The 26,012-nt window shown below is 38.5% G+C and overlaps 1 pseudogene; it reads left to right on the top strand.

The window, feature by feature from the left end:
* The first annotated feature begins 12,969 nt into the window (after positions 1-12,969).
* Positions 12,970-26,012, top strand: part of LOC137004028 (Fc receptor-like protein 5) — a 36,475-nt pseudogene continuing 23,432 nt past the window's right edge.

The following is a 26,012-nucleotide window of genomic DNA, read 5'->3' as shown; positions in this document are numbered from 1 at the left end:
TATTTTTTCGTTTGGCAATTTGTTTAACTTCATATTTTAGTTTGTGATTTATTTATTTTATTTAATGTAATGTTTTTCGTTTGATAATTTAATATAATGTTTTTCATTTGATAATTTATTTTTTAAAAATAGCCTATGTTTAACCAGCCAGCATTTTTTCTGTTCATAGTAGGCCTATTTCTCAATATAGGCTATAAGTTGGCTAAAAGGGATCTATATTTTTTCGTTTGGCAATTTGTTTAACTTCATATTCTAGTTTGTGATTTATTTTATTTAATGTAATGTTTTTCGTTTGATAATTTAATATAATGTTTTTCAATTGATAATTTATTTAATTTAGCCTCATTCAACAGTTATTTTTTTATTTTGCTTTGTTTAAAAGTGAGCTATTGGTTTGGGGCTGTTCAGTGTTCAAAATTCCAATAAAGTATGGATGTTCTTCTCTTTATTTGTTGTATACTGTTTGTTTATTGACAATATCATATACTTTATTATTGACTATATTATTATATTATATACTACATAAACTATTTCTTATAGTGTATAACAAACTATTTACTATTCTCAATTTCTTTATTTGCATTGCACTGTGTACCATATCATATGTATTACCATAAAGGATCCATCAGTTATCTTTGTTGTATGTTTTTGGAGTATCTATCTGTATCATTTTAGTGCTATAAAAATACAGAAAGCAGCCTGTGTGATTTGTATTTGATGATTTATTTAATGTTATCAATGGTGGTCAATTCTAAGTTCAAGAAAAGGTAAAATTGCGTTAAAGACAGAAAATCCCTTTTTTACAATAAGAAAACGTTATTTAATTTAATGTGAAAATTAAATTATATCTTAGTATGGGCGTTTTCACAATTCTTATGCAAGAATAAAGCAGTCAAATACATGACAAGCCTGAGCTTTGACTATTTCTTAATTAAAATAAATATTTTATATGTCTAACTATAGAGATCTTAAGTAACTACAACTTTTTGTACACCACGTACATTATAAACCAATGAAATTGGTTGATAAACGTAAACGTTATTTTTGTTTTTATCCAGAAAAAAAATTATAACGAGCGCGAGCTTTGACTGTGACGTCGCTGCTGAGAATGAAGATGAAGATTTATGGATAAAGGGCTGAATTTGGATCTGTTCCTTACAAACATATGGATTCTAAAGATATGGAGTACGTACAGCAAACAAATAAAATGGGTGTGATTTGTGAATATATGTTGTGTTTTGATGTATCTTATGGTTGTATTGTCAGTCGCTGCATAGGAGAAAACATCTTCTGTGTCTCACAGCTAACAAACTAAATATTACAAGTCACGAACAGAAATGTTATTTCATATTAAGTAGATGAGTAAACTGTATTCAAAAAATGTGACTGAAAACATGTATTGATATGACAATTGAATACATACAACAGATTTAAAACATTAATCCCATGATTTTATTACAGGGGAATTCATTTACATTCAAACTTTACGTTCCATGATTTATTATTGCTGTTAATACGTAATGTATGTTTTTGTGTGTATGAAAACGTATGTGTGGTAAAAACCAAATTTTATGTAAAAATACACATGTATTCTCATGAGATCACGGTAATTCCTATTTAACGTTTATGTACAAGGGCTCACTTTATTTTACAGTCCTATTTCCATGTACTTATTATGAACGTACTAGTGAATATACCAGTTAGTTAATGCGTAAATTACACATTACTCAGGGTGAGGTACTCAGGGTATAAGCATGGTTCAAGACCGTCTTGAGTATTGGATGATATACTTTTGCGGTTCAACTTGCCTAATCTTTACAGGACAATAATTCACTTAATAGGGGTATTTTGATTACATATGTATACAGATCAGTAACTACTGTACTTAGTATACTCAGTTGTCATGTGTCAAAAGCCTTGCTTAAAAGGACTACTTGATAAGTATTAACACTATGAAGTGCTGTATTACTGCAGTGTATCGTTTGGTAAGCACATTTGTTTCACAGTAGTTAAGTGTCTGTTATTTGTGTCCACACTTGTTCGTGAGTACAACATAGTTACCATGTATATACCGCTAGTAAGTGCCTGTTATTACTGACAATTGTCCAAAAGTACAACATAGTTACCATGTATATACCACTAGTAAGTACAGTAATGTGTCTTACTAGTTACCACACATAAGTGCCTGTTATTACCCACACTTGTCTGTAAGTACAAAATATTCACCATGTACATACCAATAGTAAGTACAGTAATGTGTCTGTTAGTTACTATAAACGGACACTATAAGTAAGCACCTGTTATTACCCAACACTTGTCTATAGGTACAAAGTAGTTACCATGTATGTACCATTGGAAAGTACAGCAGTGTTTCTTATTAGTTCCCATGTACATACATGTCTGGTAAGTACCTTGTGTTACCACTCTTTTACCTGTATGTACAACATAATTACTATATATGTACCAGGAAAGTACACGTACTGTAAAATAAAGTGCTACCCAGTTTTCTGCAGTAAATACGTTATTGCAAAAATTTGCAAAGGTTTCTATATGGGTCATTTTTGACCCATCTGTGTTAAATTGATGTAGACATACAAAAATTGTAAGAAAGAAAAAATAAACATAATGATTTGTGAAAATCAAAAACAAGATATTTAAGGAATAACTTAAGGAAATGAATACGGGTCATTTTTTACCCATGTTGTGCATTAGAAGGGGTTTCTATAGCTTGTGCATCAAAGGGTTAAAGTTAGCATAACCTCCAACCTGTCTTAAATCCCCAAAGAAACATTCTTATGAATGTTCTAACAGAACTTTTTTTCTTAAGAAGATTTTCATGAATCCAGCCCCAGCAGTGTAAATGAGTGTCATGATTATAAATACAGCTTTTTAAACAAGTTATATAATGATTCATGTGTTGTGAACTAAAACCACACAGACAGTTCTGAGGTGTGACAAAAAACACCAAAAACATTCACTCACAAAAATGATCATATAAATATTGCATGGCCAAAATTTGTTATGAAGAATATAAAAAATAAAGCATCTTTTGACATTTACTTTGTCTTGAATATTAGTAACTCTACAGACACCATCTAGTGCTTTAAACTACAACAACAATGTTCAACACTTTGGTATCTGATACTGTGTGTCTCTTTGACTGCTGGTGTAGATGAAGGTGGTGTGAAACCCTGCTTTGAGCTCAGAGCTTCTAACCTAAAGGATGAGGGTTTGAACCACACATAGGGTGATCTTTGCACCTTTCATTTCTCTATTTCAGATAAAGTCCAGTTAAGAGTTTCTCCTCAGAAGTGGTTGACTGAAGGAGATCCAGTGACTCTGATCTGTGAGGTTAAAGGCTCCTCTACAGGCTGGACATTCAGCTGGTTCACTGTAACTCTCTCATCAGGTCAGTAATGTGCTTCATGTCAGGGCCGTGCACAGACCTTTTGAGGGGCATGTGCTGAAACTGAAAAAGGGCACCCCCCCCCCCCCCCCCCCATATATATATATATATATATATATATATATATATATATATATATATATATATAATATATATACACAGGGTTTCAGGGCTTCTTTAAAAATAATTACAACAGCAATCTTGTGTGAGCCATGTGTTTGAAGATGTTTGACTTCACTGTGATCCAGGGATGTCCCTCTCAACACATTAATACACACACATTACATTCTGCATGATAAAATATAAAGAAGCACAGTGACCTGACGATTCTGTAATGTTTTTTAGTTACTACAACATTACTGTAGTAAAACCATGTTTTACTATGTTACATGTGAAGACGAGCGGGGAGTATACAATACTAGATTAAAAAAATTATCTAGCGAGCAAATACATATTAACATCGTAAACATTAACCATACTGTGTGACCATATAAAATATGATTAAATGTTAATGAATTAAGTGTATCAGCAGATAGCCATCACAAATCAAAGAAGAAATTCCTTAGAAATATATTTTACCAAGCTGACGACGTGGATCACTCAGTCGCTTTTTTGTCAAACTCAAATGCAGTTACGCCGGGTTTTTGACCAGCGAATATGTGCAAAAATAAAAACGTTAAAACGATGGCATCACATTAGGCTACGTGCTACGTCATCATCAATAGGTTATGAGCGCTCAGTTTTTGGCTGTCTAATAAAAGATGTAATACTACTGTACTGTATGCACAGCCTATGAAACTTTATAGACATACCAATGTTTCTTTCGTAAAGACAACGTTGTAGCCTACTTATTTAAACAACAAGATGATATTTATTTACCGTTGCAAGACGTTCAGCTGCTCTGCTGTGGAACTTCATTTCGCTGAACTCAGGGGGCGGAGTTAAGAGGTTTGACTGACAGTTCGTTTGAGCGGATCCAAAATGATTTTGTCACAAGCTCTTTTTAATACCTTTATTAGGCTAAATATATTTGTAAATCAGACAGACAGACGTAAAGGGTGACCAATATCATGATTTATTCAAGAAAATAAATAAATTAAATAAAACACCTCCCAAAAAAGGGCACTTCGGAGTCTAAGGACAAAAAGGGCATGTGCTCTGCACAGGTTGAGCCCTACCTGTGCACGTGCCTGCTTCATGTTGTATCATCTAAATTAGCTGATTTTATTTAAGTCTGAAATATTAATATCTCTGAATCCAGACAATAGAGAAAGGGGTATGTAGACTTGTATTGTTCCCGAGTGCAAAAATTCAAAGAGTAAACGTTTAGCAGGAGTGAGTAACAATCAGTGATAATAAACCTCAGTTGATCAGACTGTCCGTGGGTGAGGATACAAAAATGCACAAGTACTCTGTAGTTTTCACAAAAGCCCTGAAGATGTCAAAAGTCTAATATGTAAAATGCCTCATCTGGTGGACTTTTACTGACAAATAAATATGAATAACTCTGTCCAGGAAACACAGAGAATGAGTAAACACTGTTCATTTACATTTACTACCAACATTATAACAATTCAAAGCAGGTTTAAATCAGCATAGTTCCACTTTAATGTGAAATCTACACATTCTCTTATTTTATAGACATCAGTGATCGTTATCAGCTGCTCTCAGACAGCAGCAGAGGAGCTGGAGGAAAATACACTGTCAGTTCTGCTACTGTAAATCACACTGGAGTTTATATGTGCAGAGCAAAGAGAGAAAAAACAGCCTATAAATCATTGTACAGCAACAAACAACTACTGTGGGTCACTGGTGAGTTCATGCAGAAATTGCTTAAACTTTAATAAAGAAAATTCATATGCTCAAATCTGAAAAATTACAGCTGTAATTGTCTTGTCAGGTGTTTCTCCTCCAGTGTCTCTGATCATCAGTCCCAGCAGAATTCAACACTTCACAGATGACTCTCTCTCTCTGAGCTGTGAGGACCAGAGTAACTCTGATGGATGGACAGTCAGAAGATACACAGACAGTCTGGGGCTGGAAGATTGTTCATCATGGGGATCACAAACAGGATCTACATGTACAATCAGCTCCACCAGCACATCACACACTGGAGTGTACTGGTGTCAGTCTGAATCTGGAGAGAAATCTCATCCTGTTAATATCACTGTACAACGTGAGTCTGTGTTTCTGTATTTGTTCATTTCACTGACAGTTTACAGTCAATGCATGAAGAACAGCATCAATGGGCAAAAGTTGTAATAAAAATCTAGTTCTGTCAGAAAATATAGAAATCTATTATTGTTCATATAATCTTACTCTTTATTCAATCAGCACATGTTTCCTGTGTACTGATATCTGGAAAAGGCTCTCAGCCAATCAGATTCAAGAACCAGAACGAACTGTTGTATAAACTATATGTCAAACTATAATGTCAAACTATTTATGTCAAAACTATAAAAAAGAAGTAAATAATGAATAAAAAAAATGAATAATAATAAGAAGTAAATCATTTATAACGAAGTCCACATTAAATGTTTTGCAAATTTCACTATATCCCAAGTAACAGATGGAAATAATATACATATTTATATTTATATTGACTGCAATAGCATTTTTATAGAAATTGGTAAATAAAATAAATAATTCCTGCAAAAAATCTAAAAATCTGGTACTAGAGCACAACTGCAATGTGGAACTAACATGATCCCTCACACATGCACTCGCGCACACACACACACACACACACACACACACACACACACACACACACACACGTGGACATAGGTGTGTGTTCACTCTTCACTCCTGTAAAAAATTAATTCCTTATTCTAAAGTTAATTATTTTTATACATTTGGATTATTGAAGTAAATAATATGTGATTAAAATTAAGTCTTGTCTTTTAGTGGCAACTTATGTGGATTTTTGTGAATTTATTTGGCATTATTGCAGTACAAGACTTCAAAAGAACAACAAAAAATTTAACTTTTGACAAAATACTAGTTTAATGTATTTTATAATGTTTATATATATGAAGAGTTTGGTTCCAAAACGCAATAACTCCATTTTGATTAATTTGAGTAAAAAGGCGTTTTCTTTACCAAGAAAATGGCAAGATGAAAACCACTATTTTCTGTTTCAAACTTTCACATAGCATCTTTTGGTTATAAAAACATTAAAAATTCAAATCTACATTTTTATTTTAAAAAGTTTATTATAAAAACGTTTTATTAATTTTTTTTCCCCAAAATGCGATAAATCTATCACATCTTGTTAATGTCATAAATTATTTTGTCATTACTGATTTGTAGCGTTCTCAGACAATAATGAGACGTGCTATTGAACAGGGGTGTTTATTCGGGCTGTTGTAGGCCACAACCCACGCCGTACACACCCCGACTTTAACAGAGAACCGCACTTGAAACAGCGAGGCACCCTTCTGCCCCCTTCTACCCGCTTTCCCTCAACACACACACCAGGGGCGGAGTCTCTTCACATATTTAACTTGAACATCCAATAACAGGTAATGCATTTCACAATAACAGTTCCCAACACAAAAATGAATAGAATGCAACATAAGCATTAAACTCCTTGTCATCTGCAACACAATAACATTTAGAACATGCTACACTACCCCCCTCTTACTGAAGTCCTCGACCCCGAGGACAAAGTCTCTAAATTTTACTGGGGTTCTCCTCCTTCTCTTTGGACGCCCCCTGAGAAGCGTTTGAGCTTGACCTTCAGGTACTGATTCTTCTGAGCCCTGCGAACGATCACCCTGAGGGGTGTCGGGTAACAATGTCACTTGCTTGCCACTGCTGGCCATTTCCACTAATTCAGTTACCCCCTCTGACCCCCTTGGAGTCTCAGCATTTTGTGAAGGAAGCACTGGGCTGGGCCGCGGTGTTGCGTTGCCCCTGTAAGGAACCAGCCTATCCCGATGCAGCACCACTTTGCGCCCCCGAGGAGGCAACTGCACCCGATATACAACCTCCCCCAGCTTTTCCAATATTGGGCATGGTCCCACCCAGTGGCTGTCCAGTTTCGGGCACCTCCCTCTCTTCCTCACTGGGCTGTAAACCCAAACTAGCTCTCCCACCCCAAAGTCACGCCCCCGGGCATACAGGTCATAAGCTCTCTTTTGACGCATCCCAGCAGTCACCAGCTGCCTCCTGGCATATGCATGGGCGGAGTCCAAGCGGTCCTGGAGCTGTCTCGCATATTCGGGTCCCGCAGAAACAGGTGGAGCATCCGGGGGCTGACCAAAGGCCAACTCTGCAGGGGTCCTAATCTCCCTACCCAACATAAGCATGGCCGGAGTGCACGAGGTAGAGTCCTGAATAGCAGAGCGACATGCCATCAAGACCAGCGGCAGATGGGTGTCCCAATCGTGTTGATGAGTGGATGTTAAGATGGACAACTGCTCAGCTAGTGTCCTGTTGAATCGTTCCACGAGCCCGTCGCTTTGAGGGTGGAGTGGGGTGGTGCGGGTCTTGTTGATACCCAACCGCTCACACATGGAAGAGAATACCTTGGACTCGAAGTTTCTACCTTGGTCACTATGGATACTCTGGGGAACCCCAAACCTGCTAAACATGCCCTCCACCAAGGCGTTGGCGACAGTCACAGCCTCCTGGTCGGGTAATGCAAAGGCCTCAGGCCATTTTGTGAAATAATCCATTGCAGTCAAAACAAAGCGATTCCCCTGCGTGGTGCGAGGAAATGGCCCCATGACGTCCACCCCCACCCGCTGCATTGGCTCCCCCACCGGAAACAGCTGTAGCTGGGCCCTAGACTGACCCTGTGGCCCTTTGCGTGCTGTACAAAGATCACAGCGCCTGCAAAAGTCCTCCACATCACGCCTCAGCCGCCCCCAATAAAAGGCCTGACGCAGACGTCGAAGCGTTTTTGTCACCCCAAAATGGCCAGATCCAGCAGAGCCATGCATGGCTGTCAACACTGTATTTTGCATGTCACCAGGAACCACAATTTGCCATCTCTTCTCTCCTGTTGCTGGCACCACCCATGCTCGCTGGAGAACCCCCTCTATTAGCCGCAAACATTTGAACTTGGCCCACAATCCCTTAGTGAATGGGGAGAGGGTTGCTACCTGCTCCCATGGCGGCCACTGCTGTGCCTCTACCCACAACAACACAGGCCGCAGGTCTGGGTCCTGTCTCTGATTCTCCGCCCATTGAGTGACATCCACCTCTTGTAGCTCCCTGCAGACCAGTTCGGGTCCATCACTTCCGTCCACCTCCTGGCTAAGTTCCAGCTCCCGGGCTTCTCTGCGCTCACAATACTTGCATTCCTGCATACTACATGGCCGTCTCGACAGGGCGTCTGCATTGCCATGTCGTTCCCCTGCACGATGTGTCACAGTGAACTCATAACTCTGCAATTCTTCAAGCCAACGAGCCACCTGGCCCTCTGGCTCCTTGAACGTCATCAGCCACTGTAAGGAGGCATGGTCAGAGCGTATGGTGAAATGCCGACCGCACAGATAGTACTTGAAATGCCTGATGGCGGAGACTGCGGCCAACAGCTCTCGCCGTGTGACACAATACCTCTTTTCAGCTTTGCTGAGCACCTTGCTGAAATATGCCACTACTCTTTCCCCATCTGGGTACACCTGGGACAAGACTGCCCCTATTCCATCCCCACTCGCATCAGTATCCAGGACGAAAGGCAGGTGGGGGTCTGGAGGAGCTAGAATGGGTGCGCACACCAGGGCCTGTTTCAGAGTATCGAAAGCTTTTTGACAGCCCTCGGACCAGGCAAAGCACTGATCTTTCTGCAGGAGCTTGTACAAGGGAGCGGCGATACAGGAAAAGCCCCGTACAAACTTCCTGTAATACGATGCTAAACCCAGGAAGCTTTTTAGCTCTCTTTGGCTCACCGGAACAGGCCACTCCCGCACGGCTGTCACCTTGTCTTCAGCAGTGCCAATTCCCTCACTGCCTATACGATGCCCCAAGAAGGTCACCTCCTTGCTCAACAGCCGGCACTTATTGGGATGTAACTTCAGACCAGCTGCCCTGATTCTTTCCAGCACTGCCCTCAAGGCTGTGACAGCTGAATTAAATGAGCTCCCATGTGCCAGTATGTCATCTAAGAACACCAGACACTGCTGCTGTGGAATGCCTTCTAGTACCCTCTCCATTAAGCGCTCGAATGTGGCAGGGGCATTGCAAAGGCCAAAAGAGAGGACTTTAAATTGCCACAGACCCCTACCCGTGCAGAAAGCCGTCTTGGGTCGAGCTTCTGGAGTCAGTGGCACTTGCCAATACCCACTTCTCAAGTCCAATGATGAAAACCAGCAAGAGCCAGCCACAAGATCCAAGCATTCATCTACACGTGGAAGAGGGTACGAGTCTTTCCTTGTCACTGCATTGAGCCTCCTGTAATCAACGCAAAAGCGCCACTCCCCTCCCTTCTTCGGGACCATGACTACTGGGGATGCCCAGGGGCTTTCTGAAGGCTCTATTATACCGGCGCGCTGCATCATCACCAACGCCTGCTCCGCAGCCTCCTGCCGTCCTAAAGGCATGCGTCTTGGTCGCTGACGTATGGGCGCTGCATCCCCTGTGTCGATATGGTGTTGTACCAGGGAAGTTTGACCCAGGTCCCCTTCATCACAGGCAAAACAATCCTGGAACTCCATTAACAGCTCCCACAACTGTTCTTGTTGCTGCATGTCCAAGCTGCCGGAGCTCTTCTGCATGATCTCCCGCAGAGCCCCCATTGTCTCCCCCTCCCTTCCCAGAGCAGATCCAGGCCGTGTGCACAGTAGCAGGGGCTCTTGCTGGGACACACTGGGTGGCGCTGTGCAGTTTGAGTTGTCCCCGACATCTAAATGACATGCCCAGGAACCAACCGCCAGCCCATCTGCGTGACAAGATCCTGGAGGCCTCATCTTAACCACCTGACCATTGCCGAAACTCAACGTGGCATTAGACAGGTCTAACTGACAGCCATGGTCCCTCAAAAAGTCCAACCCCAAGATACAACTGTCCTGCACATTAGCAATCCACACTGGATGCTGCACGTTCACGCCCCCCACAGTCAATGTCAACAGCCCCTTCCCTTTCATTGGTGCCAGCTCCCCGGTCACTGTGCGGAGCTAAACTGCTGTGTCCTCTAGCTGTGTTCCCTCTGGCACCACCTCAGGACGAACCACCGTCACTGTAGACCCTGTGTCTACTAGGGCGGTGCACTCAACTCCCTCAATACCAATGGGAATATGACAAAAATCTGATATGGCTGTTCTTCCCACTACTACCACCCCAAGTTCATTCGTCCCTTTGTTCATGGTAGGCCTGTCTGCTCTCACTGGCACTGAGCGGGACATGGGCTTTGGGGTCTGCAGCGTCCCGCCTACTGCGCCCCCTTCCTGTTTCCCGAATTCTTAGCTAGCACAGGGCATTCCCTAACCAAGTGCCCCGGCTGGCCACACCCCCAGCAAAGTCGGGTCTGTGTCTGCCGCCTGGGAGAAGGCAATGCCAGCCCACGAATCATCTCTGTAATCTCATCCAGCCATTCAGGTCTTGGTGAAGCCGTTTCACCTCCTCCTGTTGCCCTGATGGTGGGGGAGGGGTCCAGTGCTGACTTCCTTATTGCTGCTTCAACTGCCATTTCCCTCTCCAGCGCCAACTCTAAGGCTTCAGCCAAATCACGTGGGCGTGCCAGCTGTGTATGTATGCGCAGCTCTGCTGGAGAGAGAGCTCTGATGAACTGATCACGAGCCAACTCGCTCTGCACTGATGGTGGAATATGTGCATAAGCTCGCCTTGCTAAAGATTCAATATCGTTGGCCAGAGCTCGCAGCGGTTCACCTGGAATCCTTTGACGGTTGTGCAACTCAGACCGGAGAAGCTCAGATCGGAAACACTGTCCAAAGCGGCGTCTTAATGCACCAACCAATGCACCATAATCAGCTCTTTCACTAGTGTCAAGCAGCAACAAACATGAGAGCGCATCATCCGTTAAGCAAAGAGCGAGCTGAAGGGCTTTCTGTTGCTCTGACCAAGCATATGCATGAGCTAATAGTTCAAATTGGGCATGAAAAGCCTCCCAATCCGATTTGCCAGAGTATTTAGGTGTTTTCATTCCAACCGGCATATTCGACTCATGGGCGCCGCCATTACTGTTTACCTTTTGACCCATCGCATCACGCGAGAACGACGCGCCGGCGTCTGACGTCATGACGTTCGGCAGGGGCGGGTAATGGCGGCTGATGGCGCTCGACAGCGGCGGATAATGGCGGCTTGCTTTCCCGCCCGCGGCGGCGGCGGCTTCACATGGCTCTTTCTTCACAAAACTCGCCTTAAAGTGACTGGGTACAGACGCGGTGTGCACACCAAACATATTTCCTGCCCCAGCATAATCGTCATCTTCCTCCATCTTAATACGAACGGGATTATCCATTCTCACCAGCGGAAGATCAGCTGCTTGGCTCATGCACGCACAGTCAGGACTCAAATCAGACTTTTCCCCCAGCTGTCTGCAATAGTTTTTACTTCTGACACCAGTTGTAGCGTTCTCAGACAATAATGAGACGTGCTATTGAACAGGGGTGTTTATTCGGGCTGTTGTAGGCCACAACCCACGCCGTACACACCCCGACTTTAACAGAGAACCGCACTTGAAACAGCGAGGCACCCTTCTGCCCCCTTCTACCCGCTTTCCCTCAACACACACACCAGGGGCGGAGTCTCTTCACATATTTAACTTGAACATCCAATAACAGGTAATGCATTTCACAATAACAGTTCCCAACACAAAAATGAATAGAATGCAACATAAGCATTAAACTCCTTGTCATCTGCAACACAATAACATTTAGAACATGCTACAGATTAAAGAGTATCGGTTAAATAAACACATTTGCCGAGTACATTGGTATTAAAAACGGCTTTTAAAAAAAGCCTTCAATGTTTACAGTGCGTGGAATGGTGCTCTGTGATTGGTTGAGAGCGGATATATATGTCATTCTGCAGAAAAAGGAGACTGGCGTTTGTCGCGTTTTGGAAAGAAAGGGAGAAAACATGACATAATAACATGACGGATATCGCATTTTGCGAAAAATTAATAAATTACTTTTCAATACCGACCAGATTCAATTTTTTTGATAATGGCGTTTATCGCGTTTTGGAACCAAACTCTTCATATAGACCTTATTTACCAGAGAAACAAGCGCGCCGCCATCTTTATAAAATTGTCTTTGAACTTCCGTTTTTGCCGTAGCTTTGTACATTTCTATGGCATCGCTGTAAAAGAATAATTAGTTGGTTAAGTGGATTTACTTGTTGTAGAGTTAATGAAAGTTATCATGAGCATTGTTATGTTTAAAGCAGATGTCTTTACAAATGTCAGTAGGTCGGGAAGATTTTAAAACGAGAAGTTCATTCATAAATCTAATATCGCTGTGGAAATACAAACCGGAAGTCAAAAAACAACGAGCGGAACGCTGAAAAGGGGCAGGGCTATATAAGGTCTATATTCACAAAATATTCATCACAAAAGCTGTTATAAGAGAAGTAAGCCACATCCAGAAAAATGAATGGATCTCTATTGGCCTCTGCTGGACAGATATGGTAATTGCCCCTATTTTTCTACAACTGTAATTCCTACAAGTTTTTTTCTAACCAGATGGCAGAATTCTGTCTCTAACACCTAGATCAATATCATATTTAATTTTGATCATCATTGAAGCGTTTATATATATATATATATATATATATATATATATATATATATATATATATATATATATATATATATATATATATTTATGCTACACAGTACAGTCCAAAAGTTTGGAACCACTAAGATTTTTAATGTTTTTAAAAGAAGTTTCGTCTGCTCACCAAGGCTACATTTATTTAATTAAAAATACAGTAAAAAACAGTAATATTGTGATATATTATTACAATTTAAAATAACTGTGTACTATTTAAATATATTTCACAAAGTAATTTATTCCTGTGATGCAATGCTGAATTTTCAGTATCGTTACTCCAGTCTTCAGTGTCACATGATCCTTCAGAAATCATTCTAATATGCTGATCTGCTGCTCAAGAAACATTTAATGTGTACAATTGTACAAAATATTTGTGTACAATATTTTTTTTCAGGATTATTTGATGAATAGAAAGTTGAAAAGAACAGTGTTTATCTGAAATCTAATCTTTTGTAACATTATAAATGTCTTTACTGCCACTTTTGATTGATTTAATGCATCCTTGCTGAATAAAAGTATTCATTTCTTTAATTTATTTTCAAAAAAATAAAAATAAAAATTCTTACTGACCCCAAACTTTTGAACGGTAGTGTATAATGCTACAGAAGCTTTGTATTTCAGATAAATGCTGTTCTTTTAAACTTTCTATTCATCAAGGAATCCTGAAAAAAAAAGTACACAACTGTTTTCAACATTGAAAATAATCATAAATGTTTCTTGAGCAGCAGATCAGCATATTAGAATGATTTCTGAAGGATCATGTGACACTGAAGACTGGAGAAATGATGCTGAAAATTCAGCTTTGCATCACAGGAATAAATTACTTTGTCAAATATATTGAAATAGTACACAGTTATTTTAAATTGTAATAATATTTCACAATATTACTGTTTTTTAACTGTATTTTTAATTAAATAAATGTAGCCTTGGTGAGCAGATGAAACTTCTTTTAAAAACATTAAAAATCTTAGTGGTTCCAAACTTTTGGACTGTACTGTGTATATATATATATATATATATATATATATATATATATATATATATATATATATATATATATATATATATATATATAATCATATTTATGCTAAAGGCGTAGTTGAGGAATTTTGCAGTAAACAGGTAAAAAAAAAAAAGTACTTAATATCCCCCAAAATACAGCATATAGATGAGAAGTACAAAAAAAAGAAAGAAAAAAGAAATATAATTTTTTGCACAATCGCTCTATAAATGTTTTGCGTCATATTGACCACAAGTGTAAACAGGAAACAAGGAGCATTTGAGGGTTAAATCCCCAAAAAAACATTCTTACGAACTTCTTGGAAATTATCGTAAGAACTTTTTAAAACTTCTTTCTTAAGAATATTTTCATGAATCCAGCCCCAGCAGTGTAAAAGAGTGTCATGATTATAAATACAGATTTTTAAACAAGTTATATAATGATTCATGTGTTGTGAACTAAAACCACACAGACAGTTCTGAGGTGTGACAAAAAACACCAGAAACATTCACTCATAAAAATGACAATTTCTTCAGAAATATTGCATGGCCAAAATTTGTTATGAAGAATATGGAAAAATAAAGCATCTTTTGGCATTTACTTTGTCTTGAATATTAGTAACTCTACAGAAACCACCTAGTGCTTTAAACTACAACAACAATGTTCAACACTTTGGTATCTGATACTGTGTGTCTCTTTGACTGCTGGTGTAGATGAAGGTGGTGTGAAACCCTGCTTTGAGCTCAGAGCTTCTAACCTAAAGGATGAGGGTTTGAACCCCACATAGGGTGATCTTTGCACCTTTCATTTCTCTATTTCAGATAAAGTCCAGTTAAGTGTTTCTCCTCAGAAGTGGTTGACTGAAGGAGATCCAGTGACTCTGATCTGTGAGGTTAAAGGCTCCTCTACAGGCTGGACATTCAGCTGGTTCACTGTAACTAACTCATCAGGTCAGTAATGTGCTTCATGTTGTTTCATCTGAATTAGCTGATTTTATTCAAGAACAATAGAGACAGGGCATGTAGACTTTTATTGTTCTTGGGTGCAAGAATTCAGAGAGTAAATGTTTAGCAGGAGTGAGTTACAATCTGTGATAATAAACCTCTGTTGATCCGACTGTCCATGGGTGAGGATATAAAAATACAGAAGTGTATTCTGTAGTTTTCACAAAAGTCCTGGAGATGTCAAAAGTCTAATATGTAAAATGAGTCATCCGGTGGACTTTTGCTGACAAATAAATATGAATAACACAGAGAATGAGTAAACATTGTTCATTTACATTTACTACCAACATTATAACAATTCAAAGCAGGTTTAAATCAGTGAAGTTAAACTTTAAAGTGAAATCTACACATTCTCTTATTTTACAGACATCAGTGATCGTTATAAGCTGCTCTCAGACAGCAGCAGAGGAGCTGGAGGAAAATACACTGTCAGTTCTGCTACTGTAAATCACACTGGAGTTTATGTGTGTAAAGCAGAAAAAACAGCCTATAAAACATTGTACAGCAACAAACAACTACTGTGGGTCACTGGTGAGTTGATGCAGAACTTAAATGATTGATCAAACTTTAATAAAGAAAATTGTTATCCTCAAATCTGAAAAGTTATAGCTGTAATTGTGTTGTCAGGTGTTTCTCCTCCAGTGTCTCTGATCATCAGTCCCAGCAGAACTCAACACTTCACATATGACTCTCTCTCTCTGAGCTGTGAGGACCAGAGTAACTCTGATGGATGGACAGTCAGAAGATACACAGACAGTCGGCGACTGGAAGATTGTTCATCATTACACCAGGGATCACAAACAGGATCTACATGTACTATCAACTCCACCAGCACATCACACACTGGAGTGTACTGGTGTCAGTCTGAATCTGGAGAGAAATCTCCTCCTGTTAATATCACTGTACAACGTGAGTCTGTGTTTCTGTATTTATTCATTTCACTGACAGTTTACAGTCAATGCATGAAGAACAGCATCAATGGGCAAAAAAAACAAACAAACACACAAAAAACTTAATGCACCAGTTGTAATAAAAATCTAGTTTTGTCAGAAAATATAGAAATCTATTATTGTTCATATAATTTTATTCTTTATTCAATCAGCACATGTTTCCTGTGTTTCTGTAGTTGGTGTGATTCTGGAGAGTCCTGTTCATCCTGTGACTGAAGGAGATACTCTGACTCTACGCTGTTTAGTTTTCAACCCCATCAATCCTCAGAGCTGATTTCTATAAAGATGAATCACTCATCCAGAATCAAACTACAGAGATGATCATCTCTACTGTCTCAAAGTCAGATGAGGGTTTCTACTACTGCAAACACCCAGAGATTGGAGAATCGCTCAAGAGCTTGATCTCAGTCAGAGGTGAGAGTCAATGAAACTGAGAGTGATTTATGTCTTCATATGTCCTCGTTCAGATATAGTTCATGATAAAGTGCTTGTGTGTCTCTTTTTCAGCGTCTCATTCAGACTCTCAGATCTCTGTCCTCAACATACTCAGTTCTGCACTGGCAGCTTGTCCATATCTGCTCGTGACAGTCGTGCTGATTTACAAATGCTGCAGAATGAGAGGTAAAACATATGACTGATTTATTAGAAGTCATAATCATCATTATATTTAATTGACCAACAAATCAGTCAAATAATCATTAATATTATGTGATGTCACATTTGGCTTTGATCACTGAGGGTTTGTTCTTTGTGAAGCTGCTTCAAAAACTGTTGTGAAAACTGCTTTACAAATACTGACCTGTCAAATTTAATACACATAAACCCGTTTATACCTGTATTTAGTGTCGTCCGGTTGTGATCCGATCGACCGAAACGCATCTTAATACCAGGTGGAAACGGCGAGTGTCGATTCTGAACGCTGATAATTCAGTTACATTTCAGTAGACTTTATCAAAAACAAGAAATGTTACCCGGAATGCATTGTTTTCTATGGTATATTACTGTTTTAATGGAAAACTATTTAAGTGTTTATTAAGTGTTTATTTATTAGTGTTTATTAGAATTTGGCCGTTTTTTTTTTTTTTTTAAGTTTTACAGTGTATTTCTATCATCATATTTCAGTAGCATTTCAGTATTATTAAAGTTTTTTTCCCTTCTGTTTTATGTAATACAGTGCCATCCTTTACAATGTAAGGCTTGTGTGATATTCGCATGTTTCACATTATAATCACATGAACACACTTTCTTTTATAATATATTCCTTATTTTAGTGTAAGTCTCCTGACTTGTATTGCTGTAACATTTAATATTTTAACTGTTTGATTTCTTTTTTTTTTTTATAAAGAAAGAGCCTTTTTAAAATATTGTGCTGTCACATAAAAGCAGAAGAATCGTGACCTCTGACTGTAATCAATCAAGCTTTAATCTCTCAATAGTTTGAACTTTGCAGCATAAAACTCCTGTAATCTACAGAAATGATTAGAGTTAGTATGGAGAGAAAAATAATATAACTATACAATTTTAAACAGTTCTTGAACATGCATTTCTATTGTACAGATTTCACACATGATTATTTTTATGTCCTGTGGTTCAGACTGGCGTGTGAAACTGTTGCATACTAGTGTTCACATGAGAACTGCTGGTTGATGTTGTGATGGTTTTTAACGCTACTGAACATGAACACATGGTGTCAAGTGCTGAATATGTGTTGATGGTTGTGAAACACAAGAAAAGTGTTGATAGTTTTGAGAAATCTTTTAGAAAATGGTCTGAAAACAAGATCTGACGTGAGCTTCTCTTCACACCAGTTTCTCTCTCTACAGCACTTCCTCTTTCACTCTCAGTCTCTCAGTTAAATGAGTCTTTCTACAATTTAGGGTACATGTCATCTCCATCAATGATAATTATGACTTTTCTAATAATTTTCTTCACAAAAATACATTTTATTCCTGTTTTAAAGCAGATAATCTAAGACCCTCCACCATGCCATGATCCAGGTCCAGTTCCTCTTCACAGTCCCTCAATCCTCCTCCTGGACTTTTTGTGTTCTGGTTTATTTTCAATTTTCATGTTCGGTTAGGAGTCTGGAATCGCTCTTAGATGGGGAAATGTCACATCTGTTTTGGGTTTTGTTTCATCTTCATCTTTCCTTTGTTTCCTGGTTTTGTCATGTGATTCCCTAGTCTCATGTGTCATGTTCTGATTGGTTCCCTCGTTTCATGTGTCACGTTCTTTGGTTCATTGTGTTCAGGTGTTTCATGTTAGTCATTAGTTCATATGTGTATATATAGCCCTCATGTTTCCACTGTTTCTTTTGTCTAGCTTTGTTCATGTAACCCGCTGTTGGTGAATTCTGTTGTGGTTCATGTTCAAATCATTGTTCTGTTTTCTTGTATTGATTTCACTTTTTGTTTTGTAATAAACTGCAATAGGGTTCCTCTTTAGGAAACATCAGGTAAAAAATGCTAAATAAAATAAAAACATTTTGAGGATGACTTGCGATAGCGCACTAAAATTTGACAAGCAGATAAATGAAATTGAGTGAGTTTTTTTCAAATTGAGGATGATCTCTAAGATTAAGCCTTTTTTATCCCAGAAAGATTTGGAAAAAGTTATTCATGCATTTAGCGTCTCAAGATCACATTACTGCAATTCCCTATATTAAGGTGCTCAAAATAAAGTCTTAGACAGACTGCAGATGGTCCAAAATGCGGCTGCAAGAATGCTCACAGGCACTGGTGAATTAGATCATATTACCCCGGTGTTAAAATCCTTGCATTGGCTGCCTGTTTCTTTTAGGATTCATTTTAAAATTGTATTATTTGCATTTAAATCTCTTCATGGCTCCATCTTATATTGCTGATCTAATTCAGGAACAAAAGCCAGTAAGATCCCTATGATCTCATTCACAGAAACGTCTTGTTGTTTCCCGGTCTAAGATGAAATCCAGAGAGGTTTGCAGTCGCTGCCCCTAAATTATGGAACAGCCTGCCGTTATATATTAGGGACATACCGATGCTCGGTCAGTTTAAAAGCCACTTGAAAACATATATATATATATATATATATATATAAATTTCTTTTTTTATGATAGCGTTCGATCATAGATAAGTGAGGAGGTTGCTAGTATCATATGCCTCTTCTGATCCTAGTTAAGATGTATTTTGACTGTCTATTTAAGGTTTCTTTTTATATTACTTATATAATTATATGGAAGTGATCCTTTTTTTAAAAGTTGTCTTCTTCTTGTGTTACTGTTTGTACAGCACTATGGTCAACGTTATTGTTTTATTAAGTGCTATATAAATAAATTTGAATTTGAATCTTCATCTTGTCTCCAGTGACTCATTAGACAGATAGAGCTGTGTCTGTCAGTGTTTAAAACAGGAACTGATGTGGTTTCAAAGAAGGGCAAGTCTGTCAGATCAGTTGAGAAGAAAATGTTGAAACCCAGTGGTTGAAGTTTCTGAGACCTCAGACAGTGAAAACTTCTGTGTCTGTATGAAGCCAACTCAAAGCCAAAGGAAGTGTGGGTAAAATGTGTATTGTGCATTTTCTGGCCCACAGAGCCTGAACCACATTCATTTGACTGACAATATTCACACACAGACACACAAACATGACTGTTTTCTTGTTAGACTTGCATGATCTTTCCACAGTTACACTGGAGTGGAGTATATATTAAGCATAAATACTGTTAATGAAGTTTTCTTATAGAATAATTTACACACAAATCCTGCAGAGTATTGAATGGGTGCCTTTTGTAGTAAAGAAATGTGTGAACTTTGCATAAAAGTTTGAGCAATCTGAATGAAAACTTCAGTGAGTTACAGCTGCTGAACCAAAAGTTGTTTCAACCCTTTGCAGGGGCGCAGATAGGAATTTGTAACTGGGGGGACCAAGCTGTCAGCAAATGATTTAAACTCAATTAGTTATTTGGCGTAATTTGGGCTTTAACTTGTGCTCAACATTCGGCAGACATTTTTATCCAAAGCGACTTACATTGCATTCAAGATACACATTTTACATTTTGTCAATTCTTGCTTTCCCTGGGAATCGAAACTATGACCTTGGCGTTGCAAGTGCCATGCTCTACTGTTTGAGCTATAGGAAAGCTAAACACTCTTTGTCCCTGGGTGGGCACGATCCACCAACCTTTCGATTAACAGCCGAAGTTATAATTTCATAATTTTTCTATACCTCCTATAGAATTTCACAACAATGTGAAATACAACATATTCCTGAGAATGAATGGCTAAAACTACTATTTCAAATGTCTAAGAATAACTAAACATTTGAAATTTAAGTGTTAATTACAAGTTTGTTGCAATTTACAGAAATATCTTTCAAACTATTTTTTTTTCATCCTAGCCCATAATTTAAGAATCTATATCCTCCGTTGCTCCATACAAAAAAAAAAAAAAAAAGATTTCCTGCTATAAGAGGATGTCAAAAGTCTATGTAGGCCTTTATTTGTTGTTTGCATAAACCTTGCACCACACACATTTACTTATAATTATTTTTATAGTGGCTTGCATGACAGTGAACTCAAATTATACAGTACAATGGGTTAAATGGTCAGATAAAACATTTCCATTATGTTTGGCTAATTGACTACCATTCATATAACCACAGTTTTACCACAAATACCATGGTTAAACTCGGTTAGAGTAGCAAAACCATGGTTAATTTGTGGTTACCATGGTTTAACTATGGTTTAACTACATGGTTTAACTACATTTTTTTGGTTTTATTTGTAGTAAAACCATGGTTCATTTTCGTAAGGGCATTGTTGTTAAACTAGCTATTCTCCTTCAAAAAAATCTAACCTGCCACATATGGGAAAGTCAACAGGCACAGGATACTTACATTGTTTGTTTTTTTAAAAAACGAGGTGATTGTTTTTTGTCTCTTCATTCCGAAATCACCGACTCAGTCGGTGTCAGCTCAGTCATAGTATATGATCACTATGGTTACCGCTCTAAGTCCTACAGGCACGATTGAGGCAGCTACCAGCTCCTCATAGGACCCCGCGTTGCCAAGTCCGCGGTTTTCCATATGGGTTTTCCCGCAGAATTGGGCTACTTCATCACTATTTCCGCGGGCTGTTTTTCATGTCGCGGGTTGAAGCAACACCAAATGTGATTTTTACCGGGGAAGCAGTCCCCCTGAAACGCGATTGGGCTTGTTTTGAGTAGCAATTGGGTGGGTTTTGTTGTAACCTGGCAACCCTCCGGCGTCACTCAGGAGTCGTAGCAAGCCAAGCACGCGCGCGCACACACACACACACACACACACACACAGAGCGTAAACGTCAGGTATCGTGTGTTTATTGACAGCAGAACAGCGTGTAGTGAGAACGTGACTACAAAGTAATAGTGACCGGTGTAGATTATTATTGTGTGTCACCTTGCTCTGCCCCGTTCGTAGGGGGGGACGGATCGGGTCACTATGAATCTGGGGGGACATGTCCCCCCGTCCCCAGTGTCATCTGCGCGCCTGACCCTTTGGTGTGTAGTGGTGGTTTAAAATGAGGAGACAAAATCCTCAATTTTTTAATATAAAATGTAAATGTGTACATTATTATTAATTTTTCCTGGTTAAATAAACATTACACAAATAGAGACCAAATACAATTCTATTTTTGCAATAACTAGACTTATGTAATGTTCTATTGGTAACACTTTATAATAATGGTCCATCATATGCAGGAATTAATGCAGGACTAATAAGTAGTACTACATTAACCCTTCAGCTACTACTATTAACTAATGTAGAAACAAGCTTAACTAATCAGTAAGTAATATCAAATTTAGGACTAAGATAGTTCCTTATTAGCTAATCTATAATTAGAGAATGAGATTGGCATCATTAAGAACTAATAGGTAACTATGACAAATTATAAAGAATTACTAATTAATTACTAATCACAACATTAAAGTGTCTGAGATGTGAGCAATTGTCTTTTTTTACTCTCAACGTGGTCATAAAATGCATCATTAATCACTCAAGTGTTACCTAGTCACTATGCAGGAACTACTAGTGATCAGGACCATTATTTTAAAGTGAAAAACATATTTTTCACTTTAAAATAATGGTCCAGATCACTAGTAGTTCTTGAAGATTTTCCTTTTTTACTCTCAACGTGGTCATAAAATGCATCACTAATAACTCAAGTACTTAGTTATTCTTCAAGAACTACTAGTGATCAGGACCATTATTTTAAAGTGAAAAAGATGTTTTTTTCACTTTAAAATAATGGTCCTGATCACTAGGAGTTCCTGCATAGGGACTAGGTAAAAATTAAGTAATTTATTGATGCATTTTATGACTATATTCAGAGTAAAAATGATGACTGATTACATCTCAGACACACAATAATGTTCTTTACGATTTTCCGTTAGTTAATAGTTATTAATGATGGTAATCTCAATAGGTAATTATAGATTAGCTAATAAGGAACTATCTTCTAAATTTGATATTACTTACTGATTAGTTAAGTTTGTTTCTATATTAGTTAATAGTAGTAGCTGAAGTGTTAATGTAGATCTACTCATTAGTCCTTACTTATTAATGGCGGACCATTATACTAAAGTGTTTTTATTAAAACCAAGTATAAATTTCATCAAGATAGTTTAAGTATTTTTACATTTATTCCAAAATAATAACTAAAAGCAGTAACAATTTAAACTATATATTATTTGTGAGCTAATGTTCCACTTTTCTTTTTAATAGTCAACTTCAGCTGTTATCAAGCTTGTATAAACTGGTCACAGACACAAAGATGTACCTTTTATTTCCCCAAGCTGATTGCTCTCTAAAACCCCACAGCCATCATGTTTTCAGAAAATTTCAAGTTTTAATTTGATGTGACACAAAGCAGTGAAACGTTTTAATTATTTTTCCTATTAATGCCATCAATATTATTGTTTGGCTTGAAGCAGTGCCGCACAGACCGATCAGTGTTTGACGTCGAAGTACAGCAAGAGCGATTCAAAAGCATAAGGAGTCGTCTCTCTGATCACTCTGTGTAATGTGTACTTTGATTTAGGCTGATGAAAATGCGCACGAAAACAATCACGCTAACCAATCATGACCAGTCGATCTCATCCAATCAAAGCGTGATGGAGGCACTGTCTCCTCTCATGTGACTTCCCTTCATTCATTCTCAATTACCCCCCACAGGGTGCACAGCAAACAAGCTAAATAAAACTTCACTTTCAAATGAAAATTAGCTCAAGCTTTACTCACCTTCAAGTCATCTTAGGTGTATATGACTTTCTTCTGTCTGACAAACACTCTCTGAGATATAATAAATATCCCAACGCATCAAGCTTCATAATGGCAGTGAACAGGACCCACAAGTATGAGCTGAAGAAAGTGCTTCCATCCACTTCCATCCATCATAAACGTACTCCACACGACTCCGAGGGGATAACAAAGGCCTTCTGAATCTAACTGATGCATTTGTGTAAAAAAAAAAAAAATCCATATTTAACAAGTGTAAGACTGATGCCAGAGTGCCTGGACCAAAAGGGCTACTCTTTGAGAAAACAAAGAAAATTACCATTTGAACTCTCTCTTGGAAAATAGCATCCCCACCCGAGACGCAGTCACACTGAGTCAATCACTCCTCAGCATCTGCCTTAATCTACAGTTCACTCCCTTCTCCCTCTCCCCCCATCTCTTCTCTCTACATACAGAGATGACCTAGAATTCACCCAAAATCTATCTGGTTTAATGTGAACAATCATCAAAGAATGCTATACAATGTTTGGTATCGTTTGAAATGTCTCAGTGCAACTGGTACAAAGGTCTCGTCTACATAAAGGTAAACCAAAGGTATTAAAGGTTTTAAGAGTTTTAGAGATACTTTGGTTGCAATCATGGGTGTGTCCCTTTCCCAAGGTTTTGATCTCCAAATTACCTCCTGTTCCACAGCAAGGTGCGAACCCCTGAGGTCTGTGACCCTAGTCAATGCAAATTCTGATTGTAAGTTCATGCCCCACATTGGGGGATGTTTTGTCTTGGTCTGAGTATTTAAAGAAATGTTGCAAAAGGCTCGGCGCGCTTCTGTATTCAGACGAGCCCTTATTGCTGGGTGTCCCAGGTATTGATCACCTTTGCATTGATTATGTAATTGGCATGATACATTTACCTGACTAATAAATTGTCACATTTGATTTATTCTGACTTACTCTGAAATTATTGACTTCAGTAGATTACGATGTATCCATTGTTACCGCAAATCTGCGTCAGGTTAGTAACGGACTAAAGTCCAGTTTTGAGTGGAGCATAGGGCACACTAACTGTGATTTTAGAGCTCCGACTAACGCTTGGCATTAGTTCAAGTGTACTTAGTCTGTAAAGGCTAAAAAGGGAATTTCTGTTTAGGCAACAAATGTTGATCGACCAACCTAAATAGGGTGAGCCTTACCTCTGTTTATTGTAACGTTACTCTAGCTAAGTGTACATGGTAAAACCATAGCATAACCAAACCAAAGCTATTATAAGAGAAGTAATATTGGTCGACTTCCCTGTAAATAGTGGTTATGACCTCTGACTAGAGTTAGTGTTACTTTAATTCAAGTGTATACAGATCTAAGGGGACTACACAAATACTTTTAGACAGAGCAAGCATGAAAGCAGCCTTCTAAATAGTATAGTCAATTACCTCTGTCTAATGACCAAGACTGGCGAGTTTGTGATCGTGGGCCCGCATAATTAATTAATGGCCAGTGCGGGGACCCTGTGCGACTCTGAGAACCGAATGAACGAGAACAATAAGAGTAAAGAGTTAAATAGAGTATTCAAATGTAAAGCTAAATTATTATACAAATGACCAATAATCAATTGACATTTTAAACTAAATTCGAGGTCATGATAACATGGAGTCAGATAAGAGATTATTTGGAATTAAACTACTTTGCCACGCTGAAAAGACGGAACGCGCAAGAAACCTTCCCCGCCCGGTGGGAAACCGCCATTGGGCCGATTGGGCGGGCCTTACACAAGTTATGAAGTAAAATATCTAGTTTCCTCCGGACCACCTTCTGTATTCAAGTTACAAAGATAGTGTCAGCTGGCGTCGCTTCAGTTACACTTTTTCTGTAAGCCGAATAGGGCAGACGTAGGATGTAGCGTAAGCTTTGTGAACTGCAAGAGTTTTACACATTCTTCTTAAGTTGAATATGGAAGACGGTCTGGTGGAAGCTAGATATTTTATTTCATAACTTGTTAACAAATTACTGCATTTTCTCTTGGCTTTTCTTGACAAATGTGCTTTAAATATTTTATCAAAAATGGATTTGTTTTATTTTCAATAAAACATCTAAACCTCTGATAATTCTCAGTGAGAACTTCTTTAGACGACTGACGGGAAGTCAAACTAATTAGTAATACCTGAAGCTGTTAATGTTTGTGCACTTGTTTAATCATCCTCTGCTGAGATCTTAAGAGATTTAATGCATTTTATCTTCAGTCTGTTGTAGTTCTTGATTTTCTTTTTCTGTTCTTGTTGTTTATCTTTCCTTCAGTGATTCTGTTTGTTAACAGCAGGTGTTCATCAGTGTCTGAATTCACTCTGTCAAGTGGACTATATCAGTAAAGTAGTGTAGGGAATAGTGAATGAGGGTATAGGGTGTGATTTGAAACAGCCTCTGAGTGTCGATTCTGAACACTGATAATTCAAGTCAAGTCACCTTTATTTATATAGATGAATGTTACGATCCCAATCTGACCTCTGACCTGAAATGTCTGTCAGTTTGTGGTTTTTATAACAGTTTGTTACAAAGGAAGCCATTAAGATGATCAGGTGATATAGGAAAAAAGATTAACTAATCTCATCACTGACCAAAAGAGCGTCACGGTTCATGGGTTCACTTACTCGCCCTCGTGTGGTTGTGGTGT

This window comes from Chanodichthys erythropterus, chromosome 3 (genome assembly GCF_024489055.1).
Source record: "Chanodichthys erythropterus isolate Z2021 chromosome 3, ASM2448905v1, whole genome shotgun sequence".
NCBI classification, from domain to species: domain Eukaryota; kingdom Metazoa; phylum Chordata; class Actinopteri; order Cypriniformes; family Xenocyprididae; genus Chanodichthys; species Chanodichthys erythropterus.
Note: the sequence above shows the minus strand (reverse complement) of the source record. Positions and strands in the feature narration are given on the sequence as shown.